This window comes from Mobula hypostoma, chromosome 12, assembly GCF_963921235.1.
Source record: "Mobula hypostoma chromosome 12, sMobHyp1.1, whole genome shotgun sequence".
Lineage (NCBI taxonomy): Eukaryota > Metazoa > Chordata > Chondrichthyes > Myliobatiformes > Myliobatidae > Mobula > Mobula hypostoma.
In genome coordinates, this window is record NC_086108.1 from 15,127,722 (window position 1) to 15,141,137 (window position 13,416).

Sequence of the window (13,416 nt, forward strand, 5' to 3'; positions counted from 1 at the left end):
AATGGTTGACTCTGGACCAGGCTGGGGATGAATGGTTGACTCTGGGCCAGACTAGGGTTCGACAGTGTCCTCTGGGCCAGGTTGGGGATGAACACTACCTTCTGGGCTAGGTTGGGGATGAATGGTTGACTCTGGGCCAGGTTGGGAAGGAATAATTGACTCTGGGCCTGGTTGGGGATGAATAGTTGACTCTGGGCCAGGTTGGGGATGAATGCTTGACTCTGGGCCAGGTTTTGGGGATGAATGGTTGACTCTGGGCCAGGTTGGGGATGAATGGTTGACTCTGGGCCAGGTTGGGGATGAATAATTGACTCTGGGCCAGGTTGGGGATGAATAGTTGACTCTGGGCCAGGTTGGGGATGAATGGTTGACTCTGGGCCAGGTTGGGGATGAATGGTTGACTCTGGGCCAGGTTTTGGGGATGAATGGTTGACTCTGGGCCAGGTTGGGGATGAATGGTTGACTCTGGGCCAGGTTGGGGATGAATGGTTGACTCTGGGCCAGGTTGGGGATGAATAGTTGACTCTGGGCCAGGTTGGGGATGAATAGTTGACTCTGGGCCAGGTTGGGGATGAATGGTTGACTCTGGGCCAGGTTGGGGATGAATGGTTGACTCTGGGCCAGGTTGGGGATGAATGGTTGACTCTGGACCAGGCTGGGGATGAATGGTTGACTCTGGGCCAGGTTGGGGATGAACGGTTGACTCTGGGCCAGGTTGGGGATGAATGGTTAACTCTGGGCCAGGTTGGGGATGAACGGTTGACTCTGGGCCAGGTTGGGGATGAATGGTTGACTCTGGACCAGGCTGGGGATGAATGGTTGACTCTGGGCCAGACAAGGGTTCGACAATGTCCTCTGGGCCAGGTTGGGGATGAACACTACCTTCTGGGCTAGGTTGGGGATGAATGGTTGACTCTGGGCCAGGTTGGTAATGAATAATTGACTCTGGGCCTGGTTGGGGATGAATAGTTGACTCTGGGCCAGGTTAGGGATGAATGGTTGACTCTGGGCCAGGTTTTGGGGATGAATGGTTGACTCTGGGCCAGGTTGGGGATGAACAGTTGACTCTGGGCCAGGTTAGGGATGAATGCTTGACTCTGGACCAGGCTGGGGATGAATGGTTGACTCTGGGCCAGACTGGGGTTCAACAATGTCCTCTGGGCCAGGTTGGGGATGAACACTACCCTCTGGGCTAGGTTGGGGATGAATAGTTGACTCTGGGCCAGGTTGGGGATGAATGGTTGACTAGGGGCCAGGTTGGGGATGAATTGTTCACTCTGGCCTAGGTTGGGGATGAATGGTTGACTCTGGGCCAGGTTGGGGATGAATGGTTGACTCTGGGCCAGGTTGGGGATGAATGGTTGACTCTGGGCCAGGTTGGGGATGAATGGTTGACTCTGGGCCAGGTTGGGGATGAATGGTTGACTCTGGGCCAGGTTGGGGATGAATAGTTGACTCTGGCCCAGGTTGGGGATGAATGGTTGACTCTGGGCCAGGTTGGGGATGAATGGTTGACTCGGAGCCAGGTTGGGTATGAATGGTTGACTCTGGACCAGGCTGGGGATGAATGGTTGACTCTGGGCCAGGTTGGGGATGAATAGTTGACTCTGGGCCAGGTTGGGGATGAATAGTTGACTCTGGCCCAGGTTGGGGATGAATGGTTGACTCTGGGCCAGGTTGGGGATGAATGGTTGACTCTGGGCCAGGTTGGGGATGAACGGTTGACTCTGGGCCAGGTTGGGGATGAACGGTTGACTCTGGGCCAGGTTGGGGATGAATGGTTGACTCTGGGCCAGGTTTGGGGATGAATGGTTGACTCTGGGCCAGGTTGGGGATGAATAGTTGACTCTGGGCCAGGTTGGGGATGAATAGTTGACTCTGGGCCAGGTTGGGGATGAACACTACCCTCTGGGCTAGGTTGGGGATGAATGGTTGACTCTGGGCCAGGTTGGGGATGAATGGTTGACTCTGGGCCAGGTTGGGGATGAATAGTTGACTCTGGGCCAGGTTGGGGATGAATGGTTGACTCTGGGCCAGGTTGGGGATGAATGGTTAACTCTGGGCCAGGTTGGGGATAAACGGTTGACTCTGGGCCAGGTTGGGGATGAACACTACCTTCTGGGCTAGGTTGGGGATGAATGGTTGACTCTGGGCCAGGTTGGGAATGAATAATTGACTCTGGGCCAGGTTGGGGATGAATGGTTGACTCTGGGCCAGGTTTTGGGGATGAATGGTTGACTCTGGGCCAGGTTGGGGATGAATGGTTGACTCTGGGCCAGGTTGGGGATGAATGGTTGACTCTGGGCCAGGTTGGGGATGAATAGTTGACTCTGGGCCAGGTTGGGGATGAATAGTTGACTCTGGGCCAGGTTGGGGATGAATGGTTGACTCTGGGCCAGGTTGGGGATGAATGGTTGACTCTGGGCCAGGTTGGGGATGAATAGTTGACTCTGGGCTAGGTTGGGGATGAATGGTTGACTCTGGACCAGGTTGGGGATGAATGGTTGACTCTGGGCCAGGTTGGGGATGAATAGTTGACTCTGGGCCAGGTTGGGGATGAATGGTTGACTCTGGGCCAGGTTGGGGATGAATGGTTGACTCTGGGCCAGGTTGGGGATGAATGGTTGACTCTGGGCCAGGTTGGGGATGAATGGTTGACTCTGGGCCAGGTTGGGGATGAATAGTTGACTCTGGGCCAGGTTGGGGATGAATAGTTGACTCTGGGCCAGGTTGGGGATGAATGGTTGACTCTGGGCCAGGTTGGGGATGAATGGTTGACTCTGGGCCAGGTTGGGGATGAATGGTTGACTCTGGACCAGGCTGGGGATGAACGGTTGACTCTGGGCCAGGTTGGGGATGAACGGTTGACTCTGGGCCAGGTTGGGGATGAATGGTTGACTCTGGGCCAGGTTGGGGATGAATGGTTGACTCTGGGCCAGGTTGGGGATGAATGGTTGACTCTGGGCCAGGTTGGGGATGAATGGTTGACTCTGAGCCAGGTTGGGGATGAATGGTTGACTCTGGACCAGGCTGGGGATGAATGGTTGACGCTGGGCCAGGTTGGGGATGAACACTACCCTCTGGGCCAGGTTGGGAATGAATGGTTGATTCTGGACCAGGCTGGGGATGAATGGTTGACTCTGGGCCAGACTAGGGTTCCACAGTGTCCTCTGGGCCAGGTTGGGGATGAACACTACCTTCTGGGCTAGGTTGGGGATGAATGGTTGACTCTGGGCCAGGTTGGGAATGAATAATTGACTCTGGGCCTGGTTGGGGATGAATAGTTGACTCTGGGCCAGGTTAGGGATGAATGGTTGACTCTGGGCCAGGTTTTGGGGATGAATGGTTGACTCTGGGCCAGGTTGGGGATGAATGGTTGACTCTGGGCCAGGTTGGGGATGAATAATTGACTCTGGGCCAGGTTAGGGATAAATAGTTGACTCTGGGCCAGGTTGGGGATGAATGGTTGACTCTGGGCCAGGTTGGGGATGAATGGTTGACTCTGGGCCAGGTTGGGGATGAATGGTTGACTCTGGGCCAGGTTGGGGATGAATAGTTGACTCTGGGCCAGGTTGGGGATGAATGGTTGACTCTGGGCCAGGTTGGGGATGAATAGTTGACTCTGGGCCAGGTTGGGGATGAATAGTTGACTCTGGGCCAGGTTGGGGATGAATGGTTGACTCTGGGCCAGGTTGGGGATGAATGGTTGACTCTGGACCAGGTTGGGGATGAATGGTTGACTCTGGGCCAGGTCAGGGATGAATAGATGACTCTGGGCCAGGTTGGGGATGAATAGTTGACTCTGGGCCAGGTTGGGGATGAATAGTTGACTCTGGGCCAGGTTGGGGATGAATGGTTGACTCTGGGCCAGGTTGGGGATGAATAGTTGACTCTGGGCCAGGTTGGGGATGAATGGTTGACTCTGGGCCAGGTTGGGGATGAATGGTTGACTCTGGGCCAGGTTGGGGATGAATGGTTGACTCTGGGCCAGGTTGGGGATGAATGGTTGACTCTGGGCCAGGTTGGGGATGAATGGTTGACTCTGGGCCAGGTTGGGGATGAATAGTTGACTCTGGGCCAGGTTGGGGATGAATAGTTGACTCTGGGCCAGGTTGGGGATGAATGGTTGACTCTGGACCAGGTTGGGGATGAATGGTTGACTCTGGGCCAGGTTAGGGATGAATAGTTGACTCTGGGCTAGGTTGGGGATGAATAGTTGACTCTGGGCCAGGTTGGGGATGAATAGTTGACTCTGGGCCAGGTTGGGGATGAATGGTTGACTCTGGGCCAGGTTGGGGATGAATAGTTGACTCTGGGCCAGGTTGGGGATGAATAGTTGACTCTGGGCTAGGTTGGGGATGAATGGTTGACTCTGGACCAGGTTGGGGATGAATGGTTGTCTCTGGGCCAGGTTGGGGATGAATGGTTGACTCTGGGCCAGGTTGGGGATGAATGGTTGACTCTGGGCCAGGTTGGGGATGAATGGTTGACTCTGGGCCAGGTTGGGGATGAATAGTTGACTCTGGGCCAGGTTGGGGATGAATGGTTGACTCTGGGCCAGGTTGGGGATGAATGGTTGACTCGGAGCCAGGTTGGGTATGAATGGTTGACTCTGGACCAGGCTGGGGATGAATGGTTGACTCTGGGCCAGGTTGGGGATGAACGGTTGACTCTGGGCCAGGTTGGGGATGAATGGTTGACTCTGGGCCAGGTTGGGGATGAACGGTTGACTCTGGGCCAGGTTGGGGATGAATGGTTGACTCTGGACCAGGCTGGGGATGAATGGTTGACTCTGGGCCAGACTGGGGTTCGACAATGTCCTCTGGGCCAGGTTGGGGATGAACACTACCTTCTGGGCTAGGTTGGGGATGAATGGTTGACTCTGGGCCAGGTTGGGAATGAATAATTGACTCTGGGCCTGGTTGGGGATGAATATTTGACTCTGGGCCAGGTTAGAGATGAATGGTTGACTCTGGGCCAGGTTTTGGGGATGAATGGTTGACTCTGGGCCAGGTTTTGGGGATGAATGGTTGACTCTGGGCCAGGTTGGGGATGAATAGTTGACTCTGGGCCAGGTTGGGGATGAATAGTTGACTCTGGGCCAGGTTGGGGATGAATGGTTGACTCTGGGCCAGGTTGGGGATGAATGGTTGACTCGGAGCCAGGTTGGGTATGAATGGTTGACTCTGGACCAGGCTGGGGATGAATGGTTGACTTTGGGCCAGGTTGGGGATGAACGGTTGACTCTGGGCCAGGTTGGGCATGAATGGTTAACTCTGGGCCAGGTTGGGGATGAACGGTTGACTCTGGGCCAGGTTGGGGATGAATGGTTGACTCTGGACCAGGCTGGGGATGAATGGTTGACTCTGGGCCAGACGAGGGTTCGACAATGTCCTCTGGGCCAGGTTGGGGATGAACACTACCTTCTGGGCTAGGTTGGGGATGAATGGTTGACTCTGGGCCAGGTTGGGAATGAATAATTGACTCTGGGCCTGGTTGGGGATGAATAGTTGACTCTGGGCCAGGTTAGGGATGAATGGTTGACTCTGGGCCAGGTTTTGGGGATGAATGGTTGACTCTGGGCCAGGTTGGGGATGAACAGTTGACTCTGGGCCAGGTTAGGGATGAATGCTTGACTCTGGCCCAGGTTAGGGATGAATGGTTGACTCTGGGCCAGGTTGGGGATGAATGGTTGACTCGGAGCCAGGTTGGGTATGAATGGTTGACTCTGGACCAGGCTGGGGATGAATGGTTGACTCTGGGCCAGGTTGGGGATGAACGGTTGACTCTGGGCCAGGTTGGGGATGAATGGTTAACTCTGGGCCAGGTTGGGGATGAACGGTTGACTCTGGGCCAGGTTGGGGATGAATGGTTGACTCTGGACCAGGCTGGGGATGAATGGTTGACTCTGGGCCAGACAAGGGTTCGACAATGTCCTCTGGGCCAGGATGGGGATGAACACTACCTTCTGGGCTAGGTTGGGGATGAATGGTTGACTCTGGGCCAGGTTGGGAATGAATAATTGACTCTGGGCCTGGTTGGGGATGAATAGTTGACTCTGGGCCAGGTTGGGGATGAATGGTTGACTCTGGGCCAGGTTGGGGATGAATGGTTGACTCTGGGCCAGGTTGGGGATGAATGGTTGACTCTGGGCCAGGTTTTGGGGATGAATGGTTGACTCTGGGCCAGGTTGGGGATGAATAGTTGACTCTGGGCCAGGTTGGGGATGAATAGTTGACTCTGGGCCAGGTTGGGGATGAATGGTTGACTCTGGGCCAGGTTGGGGATGAATGGTTGACTCTGGGCCAGGTTGGGGATGAATGGTTGACTCTGGGCCAGGCTGGGGATGAATGGTTGACTCTGGGCCAGGTTGGGGATGAATGGTTGACTCTGGGCCTGGTTGGGGATGAATGGTTGACTCTGGGCCAGGTTGGGGATGAATGGTTGACTCTGGGCCAGGTTGGGGATGAATGGTTGACTCTGGACCAGGCTGGGGATGAATGGTTGACTCTGGGCCAGACTAGGGTTCGACAATGTCCTCTGGGCCAGGTTGGGGATGAACACTACCTTCTGGGCTAGGTTGGGGATGAATGGTTGACTCTGGGCCAGGTTGGGAATGAATAATTGACTCTGGGCCAGGTTGGGGATGAATAGTTGACTCTGGGCCAGGTTGGGGATGAATGGTTGACTCTGGGCCAGGTTGGGGATGAATGGTTGACTCTGGGCCAGGTTGGGGATGAATAGTTGACTCTGGGCCAGGTTAGGGATGAATGCTTGACTCTGGACCAGGCTGGGGATGAATGGTTGACTCTGGGCCAGACTGGGGTTCAACAATGTCCTCTGGGCCAGGTTGGGGATGAACACTACCCTCTGGGCAAGGTTGGGGATGAATAGTTGACTCTGGGCCAGGTTGGGGATGAATGGTGGACTAGGAGCCAGGTTGGGGATGAATAGTTGACTCTGGGCCAGGTTTGGGGATGAATGGTTGACTCTGGGCCAGGTTGGGGATGAATAGTTGACTCTGGGCCAGGTTGGGGATGAATGGTTGACTCTGGGCCAGGTTGGGGATGAATGGTTGACTCTGGGCCAGGTTGGGGATGAATGGTTGACTCTGGGCCAGGTTGGGGATGAATAATTGACTCTGGGCCAGGTTGGGGATGAATAGTTGACTCTGGGCCAGGTTGGGGATGAATGGTTGACTCTGGGCCAGGTTGGGGATGAATGGTTGACTCTGGGCCAGGTTTTGGGGATGAATGGTTGACTCTGGGCCAGGTTGGGGATGAATGATTGACTCTGGCCCAGGTTGGGGATGAATGGTTGACTCTGGGCCAGGTTGGGGATGAATAGTTGACTCTGGGCCAGGTTGGGGATGAATAGTTGACTCTGGGCCAGGTTGCGGATGAATGGTTGACTCTGGGCCAGGTTGGGGATGAATGGTTGACTCTGGACCAGGTTGGGGATGAATGGTTGACTCTGGGCCAGGTTGGGGATGAATAGATGACTCTGGGCCAGGTTGGGGATGAATAGTTGACTCTGGGCCAGGTTGGGGATGAATAGTTGACTCTGGGCCAGGTTGGGGATGAATGGTTGACTCTGGGCCAGGTTGGGGATGAATAGTTGACTCTGGGCCAGGTTGGGGATGAATAGTTGACTCTGGGCCAGGTTGGGGATGAATGGTTGACTCTGGGCCAGGTTGGGGATGAATGGTTGACTCTGGGCCAGGTTGGGGATGAATGGTTGACTCTGGGCCAGGTTGGGGATGAATGGTTGACTCTGGGCCAGGTTGGGGATGAATGGTTGACTCTGGGCCAGGTTGGGGATGAATAGTTGACTCTGGGCCAGGTTGGGGATGAATGGTTGACTCTGGACCAGGTTGGGGATGAATGGTTGACTCTGGGCCAGGTTGGGGATGAATGGTTGACTCTGGGCCAGGTTGGGGATGAATGGTTGACTCTGGGCCAGGTTGGGGATGAATGGTTAACTCTGGGCCAGGTTGGGGATGAACGGTTGACTCTGGGCCAGGTTGGGGATGAATGGTTGACTCTGGACCAGGCTGGGGATGAATGGTTGACTCTGGGCCAGACTGGGGTTCGACAATGTCCTCTGGGCCAGGTTGGGGATGAACACTACCTTCTGGGCTAGGTTGGGGATGAATGGTTGACTCTGGGCCAGGTTGGGAATGAATAATTGACTCTGGGCCAGGTTGGGGATGAATAGTTGACTCTGGGCCAGGTTGGGGATGAATGGTTGACTCTGGGCCAGGTTTTGGGGATGAATGGTTGACTCTGGGCCAGGTTGGGGATGAATGGTTGACTCTGGGCCAGGTTGGGGATGAATAGTTGACTCTGGGCCAGGTTGGGGATGAATAGTTGACTCTGGGCCAGGTTGGGGATGAATGGTTGACTCTGGGCCAGGTTGGGGATGAATGGTTGACTCTGGGCCAGGTTGGGGATGAATGGTTGACTCTGGACCAGGCTGGGGATGAATGGTTGACTCTGGGCCAGGTTGGGGATGAATGGTTGACTCTGGGCCAGGTTGGGGATGAATTGTTGACTCTGGGCCAGGTTGGGGATGAATGGTTGACTCTGGGCCAGGTTGGGGATGAATGGTTGACTCTGGACCAGGCTGGGGATGAATGGTTGACTCTGGGCCAGACGAGGGTTCGACAATGTCCTCTGGGCCAGGTTGGGGATGAACACTACCTTCTGGGCTAGGTTGGGGATGAATGGTTGACTCTGGGCCAGGTTGGGGATGAATAATTGACTCTGGGCCAGGTTGGGGATGAATAGTTGACTCTGGGCCAGGTTGGGGATGAATGGTTGACTCTGGGCCAGGTTGGGGATGAATGGTTGACTCTGGGCCAGGTTGGGGATGAATAGTTGACTCTGGGCCAGGTTGGGGATGAATGCTTGACTCTGGCCCAGGTTAGGGATGAATGGTTGACTCTGGGCCAGGTTGGGGATGAATGGTTGACTCGGAGCCAGGTTGGGTATGAATGGTTGACTCTGGACCAGGCTGGGGATGAATGGTTGACTCTGGGCCAGGTTGGGGATGAATGGTTGACTCTGGGCCAGGTTGGGGATGAATGGTTAACTCTGGGCCAGGTTGGGGATGAACGGTTGACTCTGGGCCAGGTTGGGGATGAATGGTTGACTCTGGACCAGGCTGGGGATGAATGGTTGACTCTGGGCCAGACAAGGGTTCGACAATGTCCTCTGGGCCAGGATGGGGATGAACACTACCTTCTGGGCTAGGTTGGGGATGAATGGTTGACTCTGGGCCAGGTTGGGGATGAATAATTGACTCTGGGCCTGGTTGGGGATGAATAGTTGACTCTGGGCCAGGTTGGGGATGAATGGTTGACTCTGGGCCAGGTTTTGGGGATGAATGGTTGACTCTGGGCCAGGTTGGGGATGAATGGTTGACTCTGGGCCAGGTTGGGGATGAATGGTTGACTCTGGGCCAGGTTGGGGATGAATAGTTGACTCTGGGCCAGGTTGGGGATGAATAGTTGACTCTGGGCCAGGTTGGGGATGAATGGTTGACTCTGGGCCAGGTTGGGGATGAATGGTTGACTCTGGGCCAGGTTGGGGATGAATGGTTGACTCTGGACCAGGCTGGGGATGAATGGTTGACTCTGGGCCAGGTTGGGGATGAATGGTTGACTCTGGGCCAGGTTGGGGATGAATGGTTGACTCTGGGCCAGGTTGGGGATGAATGGTTGACTCTGGGCCAGGTTGGGGATGAATGGTTGACTCTGGACCAGGCTGGGGATGAATGGTTGACTCTGGGCCAGACTAGGGTTCGACAATGTCCTCTGGGCCAGGTTGGGGATGAACACTACCTTCTGGGCTAGGTAGGGGATGAATGGTTGACTCTGGGCCAGGTTGGGAATGAATAATTGACTCTGGGCCTAGTTGGGGATGAATAGTTGACTCTAGGCCAGGTTAGGGATGAATGGTTGACTCTGGGCCAGGTTTTGGGGATGAATGGTTCACTCTGGGCCAGGTTGGGGATGAACAGTTGACTCTGGGCCAGGTTAGGGATGAATGCTTGACTCTGGACCAGGCTGGGGATGAATGGTTGACTCTGGGCCAGACTGGGGTTCAACAATGTCCTCTGGGCCAGGTTGGGGATGAACACTACCCTCTGGGCAAGGTTGGGGATGAATAGTTGACTCTGGGCCAGGTTGGGGATGAATGGTTGACTAGGGGCCAGGTTGGGGATGAATTGTTGACTCTGGGCCAGGTTTGGGGATGAATGGTTGACTCTGGGCCAGGTTGGGGATGAATAGTTGACTCTGGGCCAGGTTGGGGATGAATGGTTGACTCTGGGCCAGGTTTTGGGGATGAATGGTTGACTCTGGGCCAGGTTGGGGATGAATGGTTGACTCTGGGCCAGGTTGGGGATGAATAATTGACTCTGGGCCAGGTTAGGGATAAATAGTTGACTCTGGGCCAGGTTGGGGATGAATGGTTGACTCTGGGCCAGGTTGGGGATGAATGGTTGACTCTGGGCCAGGTTGGGGATGAATGGTTGACTCTGGGCCAGGTTGGGGATGAATGGTTGACTCTGGGCCAGGTTGGGGATGAATGGTTGACTCTGGGCCAGGTTGGGGATGAATAGTTGACTCTGGGCCAGGTTGGGGATGAATAGTTGACTCTGGGCCAGGTTGGGGATGAATGGTTGACTCTGGGCCAGGTTGGGGATGAATGGTTGACTCTGGACCAGGTTGGGGATGAATGGTTGACTCTGGGCCAGGTTAGGGATGAATAGTTGACTCTGGGCTAGGTTGGGGATGAATAGTTGACTCTGGGCCAGGTTGGGGATGAATAGTTGACTCTGGGCCAGGTTGGGGATGAATGGTTGACTCTGGGCCAGGTTGGGGATGAATAGTTGACTCTGGGCCAGGTTGGGGATGAATGGTTGACTCTGGGCCAGGTTGGGGATGAATGGTTGACTCTGGGCCAGGTTGGGGATGAATGGTTGACTCTGGGCCAGGTTGGGGATGAATGGTTGACTCTGGGCCAGGTTGGGGATGAATGGTTGACTCTGGGCCAGGTTGGGGATGAATAGTTGACTCTGGGCCAGGTTGGGGATGAATAGTTGACTCTGGGCCAGGTTGGGGATGAATACTTGACTCTGGGCCAGGTTGGGGATGAATGGTTGAATCTGGACCAGGTTGGGGATGAATGGTTGACTCTGGGCCAGGTTAGGGATGAATAGTTGACTCTGGGCCAGGTTGGGGATGAATAGTTGACTCTGGGCCAGGTTGGGGATGAATTGTTGACTCTGGGCCAGGTTGGGGATGAATGGTTGACTCTGGGCCAGGTTGGGGATGAATAGTTGACTCTGGGCCAGGTTGGGGATGAATAGTTGACTCTGGGCCAGGTTGGGGATGAATGGTTGACTCTGGGCCAGGTTGGGGATGAATGGTTGACTCTGGGCCAGGTTGGGGATGAATGGTTGACTCTGGGCCAGGTTGGGGATGAATGGTTGACTCTGGGCCAGGTTGGGGATGAATGGTTGACTCTGGGCCAGGTTGGGGATGAATAGTTGACTCTGGGCCAGGTTGGGGATGAATGGTTGACTCTGGGCCTGGTTGGGGATGAATGGTTGACTCTGGGCCAGGTTGGGGATGAATGGTTGACTCTGGGCCAGGTTGGGGATGAATAATTGACTCTGGGCCAGGTTAGGGATAAATAGTTGACTCTGGGCCAGGTTGGGGATGAATGGTTGACTCTGGGCCAGGTTGGGGATGAATGGTTGACTCTGGGCCAGGTTTTGGGGATGAATGGTTGACTCTGGGCCAGGTTGGGGATGAATGGTTGACTCTGGCCCAGGTTGGTGATGAATGGTTGACTCTGGGCCAGGTTGGGGATGAATAGTTGACTCTGGGCCAGGTTGGGGATGAATAGTTGACTCTGGGCCAGGTTGGGGATGAATGGTTGACTCTGGGCCAGGTTGGGGATGAATGGTTGACTCTGGGCCAGGTTAGGGATGAATAGTTGACTCTGGGCTAGGTTGGGGATGAATAGTTGACTCTGGGCCAGGTTGGGGATGAATGGTTGACTCTGGGCCAGGTTGGGGATGAATAGTTGACTCTGGGCCAGGTTGGGGATGAATAGTTGACTCTGGGCCAGGTTGGGGATGAATGGTTGACTCTGGACCAGGTTGGGGATGAATGGTTGACTCTGGGCCAGGTTGGGGATGAATGGTTGACTCTGGGCCAGGTTGGGGATGAATGGTTGACTCTGGGCCAGGTTGGGGATGAATGGTTGACTCTGGGCCAGGTTGGGGATGAATAGTTGACTCTGGGCCAGGTTGGGGATGAATGGTTGACTCTGGGCCAGGTTGGGGATGAATGGTTGACTCTGGGCCAGGTTGGGGATGAATGGTTGACTCTGGACCAGGCTGGGGATGAATGGTTGACTCTGGGCCAGGTTGGGGATGAACGGTTGACTCTGGGCCAGGTTGGGGATGAATGGTTGACTCTGGGCCAGGTTGGGGATGAACGGTTGACTCTGGGCCAGGTTGGGGATGAATGGTTGACTCTGGACCAGGCTGGGGATGAATGGTTGACTCTGGGCCAAACTGGGGTTCGACAATGTCCTCTGGGCCAGGTTGGGGATGAACACTACCTTCTGGGCTAGGTTGGGGATGAATGGTTGACTCTGGGCCAGGTTGGGGATGAATGGTTGACTCTGGGCCAGGTTGGGGATGAATGGTTGACTCTGGGCCAGGTTTTGGGGATGAATGGTTGACTCTGGGCCAGGTTAGGGATGAATGCTTGACTCTGGACCAGGCTGGGGATAAATGGTTGACTCTGGGCCAGACTGGGGTTCAACAATGTCCTCTGGGCCAGGTTGGGGATGAACACTACCCTCTGGGCTAGGTTGGGGATGAATAGTTGACTCTGGGCCAGGTTGGGGATGAATGGTTGACTCGGGGCCAGGTTGGGGATGAATAGTTGACTCTGGGCCAGGTTGGGGATGAATAATTGACTCTGGGCCTGTTTGGGGATGAATGGTTGACTCTGGGCCAGGTTGGGGATGAATAATTGACTCTGGGCCAGGTTGGGGATGAATAGTTGACTCTGGGCCAGGTTGGGGATGAATGGTTGACTCGGGGCCAGGTTGGGGATGAATAGTTGACTCTGGGCCAGGTTGGGGATGAATAATTGACTCTGGGCCTGTTTGGGGATGAATGGTTGACTCTCGGCCAGGTTGGGGATGAATAATTAACTCTGGGCCAAGTTGGGGATGAATAGTTGACTCTGGGCCAGGTTGGGGATGAATGGTTGACTCTGGGCCAGGTTGGGGATGAATAGTTGACTCTGGGCCAGGTTGGGGATGAATAGTTGACTCTGGGCCAGGCTGGGGATGAATAGTTGACTCTGGGCCTGGTTGGGGATGA

At 55.0% G+C, this 13,416-nt stretch overlaps 1 protein-coding gene across 6 annotated transcripts in view; it reads left to right on the forward strand.

The window, feature by feature from the left end:
* Positions 1-13,416, forward strand: part of LOC134354623 (roquin-1-like) — a 174,185-nt gene that overhangs the window by 109,669 nt on the left and 51,100 nt on the right. The gene's annotated exons all lie outside the window — the stretch shown is intronic.